Source organism: Camelus dromedarius, chromosome 3 (assembly GCF_036321535.1).
Source record: "Camelus dromedarius isolate mCamDro1 chromosome 3, mCamDro1.pat, whole genome shotgun sequence".
In the NCBI taxonomy this organism is placed as follows: domain Eukaryota; kingdom Metazoa; phylum Chordata; class Mammalia; order Artiodactyla; family Camelidae; genus Camelus; species Camelus dromedarius.
This window is the reverse complement of record NC_087438.1, coordinates 49,440,076-49,458,830: the sequence shown is the minus strand read 5'-3', so window position 1 is coordinate 49,458,830 and position 18,755 is coordinate 49,440,076. Positions and strand designations below refer to the sequence as shown.

The 18,755-nt window shown below is 38.9% G+C and overlaps 1 protein-coding gene across 3 annotated transcripts in view; it reads left to right on the top strand.

Annotated features, from left to right (window-relative positions):
• Window positions 1-409: 409 nt before the first annotated feature.
• FAM169A (family with sequence similarity 169 member A) overlaps window positions 410-18,755 on the top strand; it is a 62,429-nt gene continuing 44,083 nt past the window's right edge. Inside the window, exon 1 of one of the 3 annotated variants that reach the window (XM_031446770.2) lies at window positions 410-567. The gene's annotated coding sequence lies outside the window, so the exon portion shown is untranslated. Of the gene's footprint in view, window positions 568-1,019; window positions 1,096-1,321; window positions 1,624-18,755 lie in introns of those variants that run through there. The other 2 variants (XM_064481543.1, XM_031446774.2) reach the window with 2 other exon arrangements.

The following is an 18,755-nucleotide window of genomic DNA, read 5'->3' as shown; positions in this document are numbered from 1 at the left end:
ATGGCATGCCTTACCTTAAAGAAATCTACCATGCTCTAAATACTTGAGAGCTTATCTTTCTTTCTTGGGAGTGTTATTAGCAACAGGGCCCTGGGCTCAGAGGCAGATGAAGTCAGTAGGGAGGGGAAGGGGAGGAAAGGTGGGTGGAGCTGCCGTCCTTCTGGGTCAGGGAGTGTTTGCTTGTGCTAGATTCTGAAAGCGAAGAGGTCAACGCAGGAATGTGGTGGTTCCTTATTATCTCAAGATGGAAGTCTGGGCGCTTGGGCTTGTCCAGATTGTGAAGGGGACTCTTGGCTTCCTTTTCCCTTGCATCCTCCTGGGAGGCAGTGAGGAGGGAGGTGGCGGGAGGGGTCCCTTCGTCTTCGCGGCGCCCTCCGCATCCCTGCCCCGAGGCCTCGCTGGCCTCGCCCACCGGGGGTAGATTCCCGGAGGTCCCGCCCCTCGATGGAGGAAAACTCCGTGGGGCGTGCAAACGGGATTCTGCGAATGTTGACATTAAAGGAATACGCAAATTGAGCGTCGTGGTCCCCGCAGCTTACCCGCACCTATTTTTATACCTAAGCCAAGGTCACTCTTTAATACCGGGCCCTTGCATGAGCTGGGGCGTCGCGCTCTGCCTAGCGACGGCGGCCGGGGCGGGGAGAGGGGGCGCGGGCAGCGGGGCGGGGGCCGCGTGGCGCCCCCCGGCCGGTCAAGCCAGTACCTGCCCGGCGCCCGCCTGAAGAGCGGGCCTGGCGGGAGGCAGGGCGGCGTCCCCGGCGCCGAGGAGGGGCCGCGCGGCGCGGGCGGGTGGACGGACGGGCGGGGGGATTCGCGGTGGGCGCGGGCGCCGCGCGGCTGCAAAGACTGGAGGCGCTGCAGCGCGAGTGCGTCACGCCGGCGGAGGGCACGGTGGGCTGCGGCCGACCCGCCGACCAGGAGCCGGGCGTCCCGGGCGAGGGGCAGGCGGCCGCACCCGCCCCGGCAGCCGCCAGCGGCGCGGCCCGGGCCCGGCCGGGGGTCGCCCGCGAGCAGCCGCCGGCTCCATTCATTCCCGCGGCTCCGCCTCCTTTCCCGGGCTTCGGCGGCTCCGGCGGCTCCGGCGGCGCGTCCGAGGTGAGTGCGCGGCCCGTCCCAGGTCGGGGCCGCCGGCCGAGGCCGAGACTGCCTGGTTCGGCCTCGCGCCCCGCAGGTCCCGGCCCCGCATTCTGCGTGCGGCGACGCGGGCCACACGCTGCGGGCCGCCCCGGGGACTCGGCCGCCGCGCAGGCCCACGCCGGCCGCTCAGGCCCGGGGCGCGCGTCCAGGTGCGGGCGGCCGGCCGGCTCCCCCGCGGGGCGTGTGGTGCGCCCCCAGGTGTGCCGGCCTCGGCGCCAGCGCCACCATTTTGTGTGAGGGAATGCCTCCTTCTCCTTCCTCCGCCCGCCGCGGCCGGCGTCCTGCTCCCCGGCTGCTGCCTGCCGAGCCCCCTCCCCTCCCGGCTCTCCCGCCTGGAGCCTGTCCTCTCGAGTCCATCGCCTTGGCGTGGGGAAAGCGGACCTGGTGGCGGGTGGAGCGGAAGCGTTGAGGTTCGGGTTCAGCCACTCAGGTGGCCTCCAAAGATGCTCTAACCACCTCCCTTACCTTTCACTACTTTTGGAATAGGTATTGTTTAAATTCTCTTACAGAATGCAGGTTACTGCAATTTTGTTTTAATTCTTAGGGCCCATTATGCAATTTCCCGAGGCCTGTGCCCCAGGAGATCGATGGGTGAAGCTCTGGATTGTTATGGCTCAGGGACCTGGATTACATTTACTCCCATTATAGCCCTTTGGGAGAGATGATGAAGTATCTCACTGGCTTTTCAGCATTTGGAAATTGGTATGGGTATTTTACCTGGAGTAGATTCTAAAATAACCACGACCCCGTTCCCCTTTGGGATAGCCTTTCAGACCCTCAGTTGAAATGCTCTCGAGTGAGGTTTTTTTGCGGGGAAAGAGACAGGTTGCTAAAAGACTCCCCAAAGGAAAACTTGTAACTGTGATTCAGAACTGTTACGTATTTTATCATTTTTTCAAGGTTTCTGACAATATGGTAATTCTTGTTCTGTCCCCTCGCAAATGTGCCTAGGTACCTAGGAGATTATACTCTGGCCATTTGTATTTTATCACTGCATCACAGACGGGGATTAAAGTCTGGAATGGTGGTTGTTGCATAATACACACATTTGGGCCCTGGAGGGAATTCACCAAACGGATCTGGGTTTGTGCAGTGTATCATCTGTTTGCAGGAATGTACGTAGGTACAAAAGATGTACAGGTTATCTTTGCAAACTGTATCTTATTTTCCTCCTACAAGAGGAGCGGTTTTTAGTGACTAATAGAAACAAGACTAAGTTTGTTTTGTTGTTGTTGTTGTTTTTAATCTTTTTGTTTGTTTGTTTTGGAGGGGGAGAGCGGAAGCGAGCACAGGTAATGTAGTGGTGAAAGGAACCTGGTAAAAGTCTATTTGTGGTAAGACTTCCGGTACAAAAGCAAAATATCACAGTCTTTCATGGAAAGCCTGTAGCTGTCATAGTGGTCTCTCTTTGAGTTTATGATGAGGATTGGTTTAGGGAACTTAGAAAAAGCTTACATCAGTAGCCACATTGGCCTGCTGCTTGAGTAATTATGACCTAAGATGCTTTACCTGTGGATTTAGGTTCTAACAAGTTTCAAATTAGTCTGACCTTTGAAATAGTTTTCAATTAATTACAAATGATATCCTTTCTCTAATAAAGATACAATATATATCAAACAAAAGGCTTAACTTTGATTTGGAGAAAAAATATATGATTAGATGCTTTTGACAGTCATTCTCTTTATTAAATTACTCTAAACTTTTTTTTTCTGATTGGTTGAAGAGCCACTTACTCTCTGTGCAAACAAATGATTCCATATCGTGTACCATCCCTCGCAGAAATGTCATGCCTCTTCTTAATGACACGTTCTGTGGAATTATGAAGGTGAAAGGGACCTTGGACATTGAAAGATCAGATGAGTCTTGTTTTAGAGAACTTATGTAGGTAGAGATTGCTAAGGACTGCATGTACCCTGACTGGACCTATCCTAGGTCCTTGGGGATTGAGTTCCGCAGGGTGTCAGACACAGTCCCTACACCTTTATATTGATTCTGTCGATACACGTGTCAAAGAGGTTCACTGAATTGGTAGTGTTGTATTTAATTAATGCGAGTCTGCAAGTGATCTTGATGTGCTTTTTATCTTGAACATAGCATGGGATTTTGAGCATTATTTTACCAGTGGTTGAAAACTTGAAAAGAACCTCTAACATTTTTCTCCTTAGCTCCTACCTAACTAACCCTTTTAAGCCGCCTCTGTGTATTCTGCGCAGCCATCTGACTAACAAGGCAAAAAGACTTACTTTTTAGAGGTAATTAGAATTTAAAAGGATTGAGTATTCAGATAGATGTTCAAAAATATTTATCAAGGATTCTGTAGCAAGGATTGTTGGTTGGTAGGACTTTAAAACCTTCATGTTTCTTCCCATTTCTAAGATTTCCTGATTCTAAATTGAAAAAAAGAATGGCATGACTATTGTGTTTACAGTGATTTTTCTCTTCACACACCACTAAGTTTTTGATCCTTTGTGTATTTAACCCTGAAATTAAAGTTCTAAATTTGGTATGCTTCATTGATAGTAGGGCTATTTCATGATTCTTTCCAACAACCACAACAAAATTACCCAAGGTTAAGTTTATTAAGGAAAGGTACGATGATTTAAAAATAATCAGGGAAGAGTGATACTTTATTGAAGACGTTATAAAATAATTATTAAGACTCATTGAATTTTAGAGCTGGTATATGAGACCTTAAGGTTTATCTGCTCTGTAGGAGGGATCTACTCACCTAACCCAACCTATTTTTTGGGCCAGAAAGTTTGTGACTTAACACATACTTTTAAAAAAAAGTGTTATTTTAGTTACAGCTCCTCCAATGAGATGTTTTAGGTTAACACCAAAAGTGGCTTTCATTTATTGAACAAACACTGAGTGTCTTTTTGTTACTGGGCAGAAAAACAAATAGATCCCACCTTCATGGTGTTAGTGAATTGTTGTGAATTGAAATGTTAAAAGTTCCGTAAAATCTGAATGCACAAAGATTTTTGCAAATATGAATTGGGAACAAATCAGTTTAGTAAGTTGTATCTTTTAAAAAAGTGGCAGATTGCATGTTGCAGGGACCCTTGGAGTCATGGGTTGTGCAAAGGAGCGGGTTCAGTTGCTGAAAGAAGCTGAGGAGGGAAAGAAACCAAGAAGTAGCATTGAGGGAGAGTGTCGTCCAAGGAAAGAGTGAGACTTTTAAGTAGCAGAAAGTAGTCAGTTGGGTCTCGTCTGTCATAAGGACAAGAGGGGTGAGAGTACAAATAATCCCTTGAATTTGGGAGTTGAGAGGCTACTGGAGGCCTGAGGAGGCGTATTGTCGGTACAACTGTAAGGGGAGAAGCCGATTTAGGAATGAGGAGACATGGAGGAAAGTCAATGACCTTGACTTTTTGTTGTATAATGATTGGTAAAGTAGTAAGTTGTACTGATAAGGAATTTTATCGTCGTCTAAAAGTCTTTTATGCATACATACCGGTGCTTTCAAGTTTGGATCAGCCCACCCTTAATATATCAGATGAACTCATTCTTAAGTTAACAGTAGTTATTATTCACAGGCAGTGTAAGGCCACATTTTAAGCCAAAGAGACATAGGTTTGAACCCTGGCTTCATAAAAGAGTAGTTACAACAGAGTTCATTCAAAACGTTGTTGGCAGAATTAAATGTGATAATATTCCTAAAGGTGAGCTAGTACTGATATCAATGAAATTAGGATATATTTATATTTGAGTATCTAGTTCAGTGTTCTTCATCTTTTTCTCCTTTTTAATATGGTTGTTGCCCCACAGCCACCCCTTGTACAGCACTTTTTTTGAGGTACATTTCAAAGCAGTGATTTACTTTTTTTTTACATTGTGATTTCTCTACCACTTGTCAATCAGAGCTTTTGCTCTTCATGAGATAAAATATACCAAATGAGTTGAGCTGGTAGAATTTTAGTTAAAATTATGGAAATCTTTGGGTTTTGTTAGTTCATGTATTAATGTAGGGGAAATACATGTTTTTTTTAAAACTTGAAAATAATTCCTGTAATCCCCTTTATAGCTTTTGTGGATCCCAAGCAAAGAATCTGTCTTCTAATTTTAGATTTGGTCCTGTTTTCTATTAATTATTTGTGTATATGAGTGGAAAATATAGATAAATTTAGCAAAAAGCGACCACATGTTAGAAGTCTTGGTATTTAGTTTTGTAATACAATGCAAATCTAAAAGTACTGGAAATTAATTTCAAGGCTGAGGAGATTTATTGATACTATTTTCTAAACCATGAAAAAAGAAATTGAAGTGATTCTGAATAACTTTTGTTTGGAGAATACTTTTATCTGAGTAGCTTCACAGAATGGCAACCACAAAAAAAAAAGACGTAATTTTCTTTTATAAAATGATTCATATGATTTTACAATTTCATATACAATAACCACTCAACTGAAGTCTGTGGACTTTTGGCTCTCCTTGCTAGAACTGGCTTGGATGGAGATGGAAGTTCTTGTGGCTTTATTTACAACGGAGCATAGAGATGTTACTCCAACCAGAGTTGGACTGGATCACCTGTAACTCTCCACACTCTTTGACCAGCTAATTCACTGGTCTGGGTTTTCATGCAGTGTGATACATTTGGGTCGAATTTATTGTTGGAAAGGCCTATTTCTTTTTTTTTTTTTTAATTAATTAATTATTTTTTTTGGTTGGGGAAGGAGGTAATTTGGTTTTTATTTATTTTTAGTGGAGGTACTGGGGATGGAACCCAGGACCTTGTGCTTGCTAGGCACACACTCTACCACTGAGCTACCCCTCCTCCCACCAATGCGTATTTCCTTTACTCTTTAGGGATATGTAGAATAAATCTTAAGTTTTCATCTACATATTGACACTTCAAATATTTGAAAGGTAACTTTCTTTCCTCTTTTCCAAGACTTGACCTCACTGATTTCTCCCAATTCCTGTTCCTCGTCTCCTGTACCATGGTTGCTAGATCCTTTACCATCCTGGTTTTTTCCCACTGGTGGCATTCCAGTTTTTTGGTGTGCTTTTTCTTAAAATGTGATCATCAGAATGGAATAAAAAACGATGGATGCTGTCTGACTCATGAAGAGGGCAGACATCTTTTTCTATCTCTGCATCTGGATAGTCAGAATCCTAATAATGAAGCCCTATTCTGGGGTCATTTTTGCCTTAACTGAAAATAAACAAACAAACCTTGCTCACTAGTTTGTGTTGAGTCTAGTATCATCTAAATCTCAAGGTCTTATTTATCTCTGTTCTTCAGTAATGGGTAATTAAGAAAAGACTATAATGCAACTTAGTGAATTTCATTTTTTCCCCTTATCTCTATTTTATAGTAGTTTGTTAAGGAAATATTTGATAGACATTTTACTTTGTCAGCTTTTGTTTCCCTTTCATTTTTTAAACTTTAAAACAGTTGGCTTTGGATTTATTGTGTAGTAAACATTTAAGCATTCTGAAGAAGATGGATCATAGTGATTAGAACAAGCATCTAAAGTCTGAAGAGAAGATATTGCAAGATTTAAAAAATCAAATGCCTAAGGAGTGATTGACCAGTATGCTTGATATGTTCTGTGATAGTTGTGTAATCCGTCAGTTACATCATGGGTTATATTGACCTTTTGTCTTGACCTGGCAGCCTGGCCACCAGGTGAAATCCCCCTGGAGACAGGCTGCCTAGGTTTGGAAACTGACTCTGACACTTACTTACTAGCTGTGTGAACTGGGCAGCTTACCTGACCTTCCACACCTGAGCCTCCTCTCTGGGAGAATGTGTGTACGAATACCTGCCTCATAGGGTCATTTTGAGGAATAAGTGGGATAGTATGTGTAGGGTGTTGAGCATAACGCCTTGTGCAAGGTAAGCAAGCAATAAACTATAGTTCTATTGTCATCCTCAGAAAGCATTCCGAGTTATAAAAAGAGATTATAAACGAATTTGACAATACCACCCCTCTGTAAATTTAAGACCTTTTTTCCTATCTTCTTCCTCCAAGTAATCACGTGTGGGCACCTAAGTTATTAGAAGGGACATCAGAGATCATTTGACCCATCCCTACTTTCTATATGTTTGGAAAAATAGATTATGCTTCTCTGGAGATCTGAGCCTGGTAGGTTAGATGAAGAAAGGTAAATCTCACTATCATGTGATAGATAAAGTATGTTAAAAGAAGTATGCTGAGTTACTTAAGAGGAACTCATAAGCGTTTCTCAACTTGTCTTCCTTAAATTCTACCTATTAATGCATCCCACACACAGCTGCTGGATAAGTTGTCTTACAGTATAGTATAGCCTTGGGTGTCTCTTTTCTGCTCAGGATCTTGAATTGCCTCCTACTGTGTGCCAAATAAAAGTCCAAACTCTAGTCTGGTGTGTTCCACCCTCATTTTATTTACCGATAATGTCTTTGTATGTACCTTAACTGTCTTAGTGAACCCAGCTATTTGCCATTCTCAGCATGCTTTCTGGCTTCCTCTTAGAGGGCCTTTCCTTCTCTCTCTGCCTGCTGAGGGACCATCTCTTCATCCAGCAGCAGAACTGTATATGTGTCTCATCTGGGGCAGCTCTTCCTCCTCGCACCAGCACATACTTTATTTATACACACTTTTGTTTAGTCATTTATTTACTCGTTTACTTAGTAAATCTGTATTGAAGCCAGATAGGAAGGTTACTACTGTCTTTTTTCCCCTAGGCCTGCTGCCAGTGAAAGGTAAGAAAACAGTTTCACTTGATCTGGGTAAGCAAACCCACCTGAGTTTGCAAGAGGATTGCCGGGCAGGTGTATGGTGCCGCGGCTTCGAGTGCAGAGTTGGGGAAACCTGGAAGGGAGAGAGGAATGGTTAGCCTGTGGTTCAGAGGCTGCTGTTTTTCCAAGTTGATGTGATGCTCTGCAGATAGTGGAAACCCTTGGTTACATTTTTAGTTGCGTAGTGAAAATATTAGGGGATGGTGGTGGGTGGTGATGGTGATTGTGACTCAGCAGAAGATTTCATCTGTTGAATGTCAAAATTAAGCACCAAGTTTTGTTTTTGCTTTTGTTTTGAGCTAGGCGTTTTTTTTTTTTTTTAATGAAAATTCAGTCTTCGTGATTCTAAATGAGACAAACCTCTGTGATATTTTATATTAAAGACATCCACAACAATATGCATATTATTTAGACTATTTTTTAAAATTGCCTGCTTCCTTGAGGTTTATGCCAAACCCCTGTTAACCTTACTAAAGCATAAGGAAGTCAGATCTTTCATATGGTAAAGAAGCCAGGTAAAAACAATAAAGAAATTGAGATTGTCTAATGTTGAAATGAAGGACAAGACTTTATGATACACTCATTTAAATAGTTCTTATTTTGTTTTCTTGACTTTTGTAAACTGCTTCTGTGAGATTGTTAACAGTGTTCAGGAATCTGGGTCCTGAGGGGCTGAGTGGCTGAGTGGCTGATGTGTTCTAGCGGCAAATGTCTTTTCTGCAGAACCGTATGTAGTCGGCCAAGTGGATGCTTCAGTTATAAGCACATTTTTATTTCTTCCTTTCAGATATCACCTGTTAATTTATTGCTAAGCTTTTGCATATGTATCTGAGGAGTGTCAGTAGCTCTCTCTGTATCTTGCTCCAAGTGCGTAGATAGTAAAGCAAAGATTTCACATCCATTCCTGGCTGTGGTCATTAGTGTTTATGTTCTGACTTGACTTTGCTTATGAGTCTCATTTTAGCCCTATGAGCCCTAATTTGCCTCCCCGCCTCCTCCCAAATCACATTCTGTCTCCCTTGGAGGTCAGATGCAGGCATGTAACCTAAATTTTGCCACTCAGATGCATCCAATAGAGACTTACTACAAAGTGAGTAGATTGAGGAAGGAGGCTCCATATGGAATCTCCTTTCTTCCCCACCTGTCCCCTCCCTTGAGTCCCTCCTTCTTCCTCCTTCACCAGGTTATTACTTCTGTTAACAATATAATGTAACCCCATCCAGATAATTTCCTCTACAATCATATAAGTGTATACTAATATTTTTTGTAAATTAATTTGTTTTAAAAATATTTGTGATTGGCTTTTTAAAAAAATAGGAGTTGAGCATTTTTTTTTGATATTTTTTAACTGAGGTATAGTCAGCTTACAATGTTATCAATTTCTGGTGTACAGCATAATGCTTCGGTCATACATGAACATACATATATTTGTTTTCATATTCTTTTTCACCATAAGTTACTACAAGATATTGAATGTAGTTCTGTGTGCTATATGTTTATTTTATATATAATAGTATCTGCAAATCTCATACTCCCAATTTATCCCTTCCCTCCCACTTTCCCCCTCTGGTAACCATAAGTTTGTTTACTATGTCTGTGAGTCTGTTTCTGTTTTGTAAATAACTTTGTCTTTTTTTTTTAGATTCCACATATAAGTGATATTGTATGGTATTTTTTCCTTTTTCCTTCTGGCTTACTTCATTTAGAATGACAATCTTCAGGCCCATCCATGTTGCTGCAAATGGCATTATTTTATTCTTTTTTTATAGCTGAGTAGTATTCCATTGTATAAATATACCACAGCTTCTTTATCCAGTCATCTGTTGATGGACATTTAGGTTGTTTCCATGACTTGGCTATTGTAGATAGGGTTGCTGTGAATGTTGGGGTGCATGTTTCTTTTTGAATTAAGCCTCCCTCTGGATATATGCTTAGGAGTGGGATTGCTGGATCATATGGTAGGTCTATTTTTAGTCTTTTGAGGAATCTCCATATTGTTCTCCATAATGGCTGCACCAGACTACATTCCCACCAGCAGTGTAGGAGGGTTCCCTTTTCTCCACAGCCTCTCCAGCATTAGGAGTTGAACATTTTTGATGTTTGTTTTTCCTTTTTTATGAATTATCTGTTTATGCCACTTGCTTATTTATTTGCATCTTAGTTTAAAAACCATTGTATTTGGAATGGAGGGTATAGCTCAGTGTAGAATTTGAGCTTAGCAGGCACAAGGTCCTGGGTTTAATCCTCAATACCTCCATTAAAAATAAATAAGTAAACCTAATTACCTCCTCCCCACCCCCAAAGTTGTATTTGTTTTAAGGATACTAGCTCGTATGTGTCATATTGGTGATAGTTTGTCTCTGAGTTTTTTGTTTTTTAGATGTAAAAATTTTAATATATGTTGAAAGTTACTGGTTTTTACCCTTGCAGTGTATTCCTTCCTCGGAGATCCTTTTCCTGTATCTGTTCAAGTAATTTGCCCATGGTCACGTGGAGATAGTCCTGGCAGTTTGGCTCAAGAGCACACTCCCTTAACTAGTATTCTACATATTCCCCTGTTAGGGGCCCCAAATTCTATGCCATATGATTAGATTTTGCTTTTGAAGCCCTAAGATATTCCAAATACCCAGTACCTTTGTGTTTAATGATTTCTTAGATCTAGGACCATTTCTTAGACATGAGGAGGGAGTTAAACCCTTAGAAAGAAAACTGGTAAGATTTCTCTTCATATGTGTAAGCAATCATATCATCTTAGTTAGGGTTCTAAGATGCTATGTTTTCAGACACAGCATGGTGACTGAAAGAATAGTCCTTAGAGCTAGACTGTCTGGGTTCAAGTCCTAGCTTTGCCGCGCACTATAGTGTGCCCTGGGGCAAGTTACTCTGCTGCTCTGTCTTGGTTTCCTCATCCCAAAATGAGATAATTAAATTACCCACTTCATGGGTTTGGGATAAAAGCTCTATCAGGGAATGCATGTGAAATGTGTTGGCTAGAAGTAGCCACATAGTCCCCTGTTGGCTCAGTGATTATTACTTCAAAAGATGATTTTGCTTTCTACGTGAAATAAAAAGAGGCACTAGGTATGAACCCCATTTAACTTCTGCCTCGTTACCTATAAACTTATAGGCAGTTCTCACCTGTACGTAATCAAATGTTTTTCCTTTCCCAGAGGACAGAAAAGGATGTCTGAGCAGTGTTGAGCCCACCTGAGATTGGATAGTTGGAGCAGCCTATTCAGTGGTTTCATTTTTGTCATACTCAAAAACTCAGCTCTAAGAGTGGAGAAGGATTAATCTAGGCTTTAGGGCTTTGTGTAGGGCGGGAGAGGTAGAAGAATAAAAGTGAGTACCGTAGACCAGTTGAGCTGATGTAGCACAGAGACTAGGTTAGTTAGGGAAGGACATGACGTTAGGGAGAAAACAGACAAGGGAAGAATCAAGGGAAGAATCATGAGAAGAATCATAATAAGGTCCAGAAACAGGCTTTTTGTGTAACAGGTTGCTGCTATGAACATTGGGGTGCAGATTATGCGGATTATGTTGCTTGGATACCTAACCTATTTTCGGTGTTGGGGAAACAGTCGGGAGTGGTAGGATCATGACTTGGTTGAGATTGTTACTCTTTCTTTAAGAACTCTTTCAGCTCTAAAATTTCCATTTTTTTTGGATCTTCTCCTTCAAAAGCCCCCAAATAATAGCAATAATCTATAAGAATCTTGAAATAATTTAGGAACTAAATTTAAAAAGTATATTTCCCCCTTTTAAGAGTATACTTGATATCTAGTGATTAACCTTAAATAGGGGAAAAATCACAATAATAGGAATTTGATTTTTAACTCTTTCTCATATTTTTTTTCTTGTTAAGAGCATTCAGTCTTTCAGATAGTTATATAATTTTTCAGGAAAAAGGGATGAATTACTAATAGATGGGTGTAAAATAGCTGGTGGGCATCTTGGAGTTCTTATGTAAGAGATGTGAGTTATTAAGTTTTTATACAGGTTAGCCAGGATTAATGAGCAAGCCATTTGCTTAATTTATAAATTAATTTGGACACTTTTTACACTTCGTTGTTCATTCTGCGTAAATTTTTTGATGAGTTACTTTGCTTAAGGCGATATTAAGCTTTCTCATTCATGTAGAATCTAGTTAGGCCTTTTGGTTTCTCCCATGGGCAGAGCATAAACTACTTGACACGATTTGATCTGACAGCTTTTCAGTTACATAACAGAACAGACGCTTAAAAACAACAAAAAAGAGGGAGAAGTGAGTGATGTATCACAGCAATCTCTATTTCCCTCTTCTTGACTCCCTAAACTAGCGGGACCAGCATAAGGCTAGTAAGTTGCACAGTGTTAAGTTAACCGCTATTTTTTTAAATAAACATTTATAAACTTTTAGAGGTGAAAAAGGTCTTTGGATTTATCCTGTCCTATCGCATCGCATTACAGATGAGAATACAGACGCCTAAAGAGGGTAAGTATCTTGCCTAGGGTTACAGAGCTAGTTAGTAGCAGAGGTGACCCAGGAGACAAGGCCACAGGCTTCTAATTCTAGTGCTTTCTGGTGTAATATGTGAATAGAATATTTAATAACAAAGTAACTGTTGCAGAATTTTACAAAAGGAAATTTCATATAGCCATGACAAATACCGTGATATTTGATTTTGCATATTGAGTGAAATAATTATATTGGAAGGTATATTTGATTGTCTGAATTCATATTCTTCTAGCTCCATAGTGGTATGACATTGATCAGGTCTTTTAATCTCTAAAGCTCCATTTCTTCATCTATAAAATGGGGCTGATAGAAGTACCTTATTGTATATTAAATGTAACAGTCTCTTTAAAATCTGGTATGTGGTCACTCCTCAGTAAGTGTTGCCTGCTGCTATTACTGATTTAATAATAATTTCTCGTTCTTTCATCTTCTTTAAATACTAATAAATAGGTGATTATTTAGCCAATAAAATTGAGCAGTGAGAGTGACTAGTAATAAAAGTAATGGATTTAAGAACAGCTACGAAAACACAAAAAAGATTTTAGAAGGGGTATGTGTGTGTGGGGCTGTGGAATTAGGGAAATATTTTCTATTTTTTCATATTAAAAACTATGATGCTATAGTTTTTAAACTGTATTCAGAATTCACAACTTTTTAAAAAAATTTATTTTATTGAGTTACAGTCAGTTTACAATGTTATGCCCATTTCCAGTGTAGAGCACAATTTTTCAGTTACACATGAACATATATATATTCATTGGTGCATACTTTTTCACCATGAGCTACCACAAGATCTTGTATATATTTCCCTGTGCTATATGGTATAATCTTGTTTGTCTATTCTATGTATACCTGTCAGTATCTACAAATTTTGAACTCCCAGTCTGTCCCTTCCCACCCCCTTCCTCTCTGGCAACCACAAATTTGTATTCTATGTCTATGAGTCTGTTTCTGTTTTGTATTTATGTTCATTTGTCTTTTTCTTTTTCTTTTTTTTTTAAGATTCCACATATGAGTGATCTCATATGGTATTTTTCTTTCTCTTTCTGGCTTATTTCACTTAGAATGACATTCTCCAGGGACATCGATGTTGCTGCAAATGGCATTATGTTGTCATTTTTTATGGCTGAATAGTATTCCATTGTATAAATATGCCACATCTTCCTTATCCAGGCATCTGTCGATGGACATTTAGGCTGTTTCCATGTCTTTGCTATTAAATAGTGCTGCTATGAACATTGGGGTGCAGGTGTCTTTTTGAGGTAGGATTCTTTCTGGATATATGACCAGGAGTGGGATTACTGGGTCATATGGTAAGTCTATTCCTAGTCTTTTGAGGAATCTCCATACTGTTTTCCACAGTGGCTGCACCAAACTGCATTCCTATCAGCAGTGTAGGAGGGTTCCCTTTTCTCTACAGCCTCTCCAGCATTTGTCATTTGTGGACTTTTGAATGATGGCCATTCTGACTGGTGCAGAATTCACAACTTTTAACTTCGTTGGGAGATGCCTTGGAGGTGAGATGAGAGAGAACACTGAAATAATTCCTTCTGTAGTGAAGAAGAAATACATTCATTTTTAAGCCAGTTTTGGATTTAAGGACTTACTCAGTTAATGCTTCCAAATCTCAAGAAAAGGTTAAAAGAATGCTTGAGATCAACAATATTAAAATCAAGTCAGATGTATCTGGAAATTGCCAGATTTCTGGAGGTCCAAGGCTAAAGTTTTTCACTGTAAGACATGCTCTTAAGGGTCCTCAAATGTGACACAGTACCCAGTGTTCTATGAGGAAGGGCTTGGGTGTCAGATCCATGTCTAGGTCTGGGGTTTGCCACTCATTCTCTGTGTGACTTTAGGGAAATGATGAACCTCTCCAAGGTGGTTTGCTTTCCTGTAAAATAAGAATAGTAATTGGGCCACCACATATCTTTGCTGTAAAGCTTGAATGAGAGTGAATGGTGTGCTTTTAGCACAGTTCTGACATATTCTGGCACTTAATAGAAGATAGCTGTTAAAAAAGAAATCCCAACTTACCAAGTGAGGTTTTTTTTTTTTTCCCTCCAATAATGTTCTTTATGCAAATTTCAGAGTATTTAAATGATTGGATTTCAGGAAAACAGGACTGTTTCATTTTGTGTGTGTAAAAACATAAATAAAGGAATAATCTTTGACTAATAATAGAAATAAGCCCAGAAGTGATTATTTTTCTATTTAAAAACCATAATCTAAAAAGGTTTAAGAATGAAGGATAATGAATTTCTCTTTTTATGCTTTAATTAGTTTAATAATTCTTGCCTTTGCTCTGCAGCAGTTTTCTGGTAAGCAGCCCCATACATACACAGTGCAGTGTTTTCTGGAGTATGCTGACGTATTGTCAGTGATTTAGGAGATGTTTTTAACTGGTATTCAGGTGAACATTTAAGTTACAATAAAACTTTGTATGATCTAATATATCAAGTTGGTGGTTTCATAGGTTTTATAGTGTAAGGTGAATAAAATGTTTCTAAAAAAGTAAGTTGAGATTCTGATGCATGCTACAACATGGGTGAACCTTTCATTATGCTAAATGAAGTAAGCCAGACGCAAAAGGATGATTACCGTATGATTCCACTTATTAGGCTCCTAGATAGACTAATTTATCGAGACAGAAAGTAGGATAGTGGTTACCAGAGGCTGGAGGGAAAAGGACTGGGGAATTATTATTTAATCAGTACATAGTTTCTCTGGGTTGATGAAAAACTTCTGGACCTGGAGAGTGGTGATGATTTTTAACAGTGTGAATGTACTTAACTGCCACTGAATTGTGAACTTAGAAATGGTTAAAATTGTACATTTTATATGTTTATTTTACCAAATTAAGAAAGGGGAGGAGAAGAAAAAATGAATTGAGAAAAACAGTAGTTAAGTAGTGTTAGAGGCACTTGATACACTGGAAAAAATGGTGGTGGTGGTATGCAAGTTATTGAAGTTTAATTAATGCCTGGAAAGGAAAAATCCGTGACTTAGGGAGGGGAACCTGGTCTGTGTTCAGTCTCATCCTGCTATGAACTTAGAGTGGACCCGTACACCACTCTGTAAAAAGCATTGGATGAGAATGCAAGACTTCTAAGACTACTTACTACCCTGAAGTTCTCTGATTCTGGGCTGTGCCTTTGGGTTCTTTATTCAGGTGACCTAGTTTGCCTATTTAATAGAATTTCCTTCTTTTCATTAATAAAACAACAAAAAAAAGAAGAAAATATTTTTTTTCCTTTTTTCAGTTTTATTGTGTAGAATTAATACAGTTTGCACATACACTTTATATTGCATGCAAATACATATATACAGTATATTGCACTTTTTTTTAGTTTACATATATGTACCAATTATTGTTTCTAAGAACAGATTAGATCTTTAGCTTTTTAAACTTACTTAGTTATCAAAGGAATAAAGCCAACTACAAAATAAGAATCAACAGAATATGGTAATCCAGTCATAAAGGACAGTCAAATGTGCTTACACATATTCAAGAAATCAAAATAATAATTAGTTCATTTGTGTCATTATTATTATTGTTATTAGTTTTTAGATTCTTCATGTAAGTGATGTCATGTTATTTTTCTTTCTCTTTCTGGCTCACTTCACTTAGAAGGACAATCTTCAGGTCCATCCATATTGCTGCAAATAGCATTATTTTATTCTTTTTTATGGCTGAGTAGTGTTCCATTGTATATATGTACCACATCTTCTTTATCCAGTCATCTGTTAATGAACATTTGGGTTGTTTCCATGTCTTGGCTATTGTAAATAGTGCTGCTATGAGCATTGGGGTGCATGTGTCTTTTTGAATTTTTTCTCTGGATATATGCCCAGGAGTGGGATGGCTGGATCACGTGGTAAGTCTGTTCTCAGTTTTTTAAGGAACCTCTATACTGTCCTCCATAGTGGCTGCACCAATCTACACTCCCACCAACAGTATAGGAGGGTTCTCTTATCTCCACGTCCTCTCTAGCATTTATCATTTGTTGACTTTTCAGTGATGGGCATTCTGGCTGGTATGAGGTGATATCTCATTGTAGTTTTGATCTGCATTTCTCTTAACAATTAGCAATGCTGAGCATTTTTTCATGTGCCTATTGGCCATTTGTGTGTCTTCATTGAAGAATTGCTTGTTTAGGTCTTCTGCCCGTTTTTGGATTGGATTGCTTGTTTCTTTGATATTAAGGTATATGAGCTGTTTGTGTATTTTGAAAATTAGTCCCTTGTCAGTCACATCATTTGCAAATATTTTCTCCCATTCTGTAGGTTGCCTTTTCATTTTATTGTTGGTATCCTTAGCTATACAAAAGAAGAAAATACATTTTGAACATAACATTAGCATTTAAAATCTTTTAAGAAAGTTAATTTAGTAATAGTAGATGAAAAAGAAAGAAAATCACCCGTAAACTTGCTGTTCTATCAGTCTCTTTTTCCTTATATGTCCATTTTGTATTTGTTGTCTAAAATATGATATTTTTATGTGATTGTAATCAACTGTGCTTTTGTGGACCAAGTTTTTGGCAGCAGTCTTCACATATTAATTTACATTTCATCCTTTTTAATCATGATTACTGTTTGCAAATGAAAAATTTAAATTTTTCATTCATACCTTGTTTTGGTAGCTAGAGTCTTTTGAGTTGGTTTAAGGGGAATACTGTGATAGTAACCCTTCCTGGGCTTCATCTAGTCAATGATATGGTACATTAAATGTCTTCAAATGTTTTACTTGGATGCACAACTGAGATCTTACGTAAGAGAGGAAAAACAGCTATTAAGAAGCTGTTTGTGCTTCTTTCATCCACTATTGACTATTTGTTTTGTGTTTTTAATCTTTGTTGCAATTGTTAGATTTGACCACAAAACGTAATGTTATTTTTACTTAGTTTTCTGTTGCATATTGACTTTGATAGAGATATAAAGATTTGCCACACTAACAAATAAGCTTCCTTTACTGTAGAGCTGCTGTTTTATTTTATGGTCCCTTTCTAACTATAACATCTTATTTAGATAAGCTAAATCCTGGTTAATCTCTCTTGAAATCCAGCTTTTCTCCTCCTTTTTGTAAGTTGGCTGGAAATCTTGTGATACTGCTTTCATAAATAGTTTCAAAATTTTTTCTTGCTCTCTCCTTTTATTTAAACATTTATATTTACTAACAGATGTACTGAATTTATGTGTTCTATTTCTAGGTTTTGATTTTTTAAAATAAAAAAATCAATTTGACTAAAAAAAAATACGTGTGTGTGTGTGTGTGTGTGTGTGTGTGTGTGTGTGTAAATTTACATACACAAATTAGGTTCCCAAACATGTATGTCAAGTTTTAAAGTCCTTGGGACCAAAATTTCAGATTATGGTAAAAAAAATAAGTTCCTCTCATGACCATATCTTCAAAATTTAGAAAAATATACACTTTTTAGAAAGAGTCATGTACGAGTCTTGTCTTTTATGTGTTTATCTCATATTTCCCTTAGATTTTCAGTTCCTTGTCTACTAATACTTTTGTTGTGATAAAATAGCTTTGAATATCACTTTAGAGAAAGTAACTTTTATATTCTCAGTTTATTTTCTTCTGCCTTTCCCTTTATAAATTTTTTTAAAAATTAGAATTGAAGTTATTGACAGGTATAGATAGCAGTGGGGCTCTGCACTTTTTATGTTGGATAATACAAGATAATATATACTAACTTTATTTATACCTCTTTTAAGAACCGATAGATCAGTATTTGACATAGATCATAAGTTTATTTTTTACTTATCTTTTTATGATGGGTATTTTCAAGAGTACAGAAATCAGGGTCATCTTCACAATGCATCTGATTGATGTCTCTTAAGTTTCTTTTAATTTACATTGGTTTCCACTCTTCAAACTCTGTGCCATATATTAATTGAAGAAACTGAGTTATTCTAAATTTGGCTGGCTGCATACTTTAAACGTCATTTCACATATTTGTCTAATGACTTCATTAGATTTGGCTCCAATTTTCTTGTTGCATTACATCTAGATACATACAGTATTTGGTTGTCTTGCTTTTAGTAAGACTGGTAAGTGTGAGTATGCAGACCCATCACAGATAAGTGTGTTTACCCACTGAAATATTTGTGCAGCAATGCTCCTGGCAGTCCAGATGCCCACCAGCAGTAGAATGGTAACGTGTGTATGTGTATGATGGAATACTCCTAGCAATAAAAGGGGACAAATTAAATGATAGATGCAGCACCACTTAGGTTTCTCACAGAAATGATGCTGAGTGAAAGGAATTGACCTATAGAGGGCATACTGTCTGATTTCATATATAAAAAGTTCAAAAATGGGCAAAATTAATTTCTCATTTAAACATTTTGTAAGACAGACCAGTGAAACAATAGTACCTA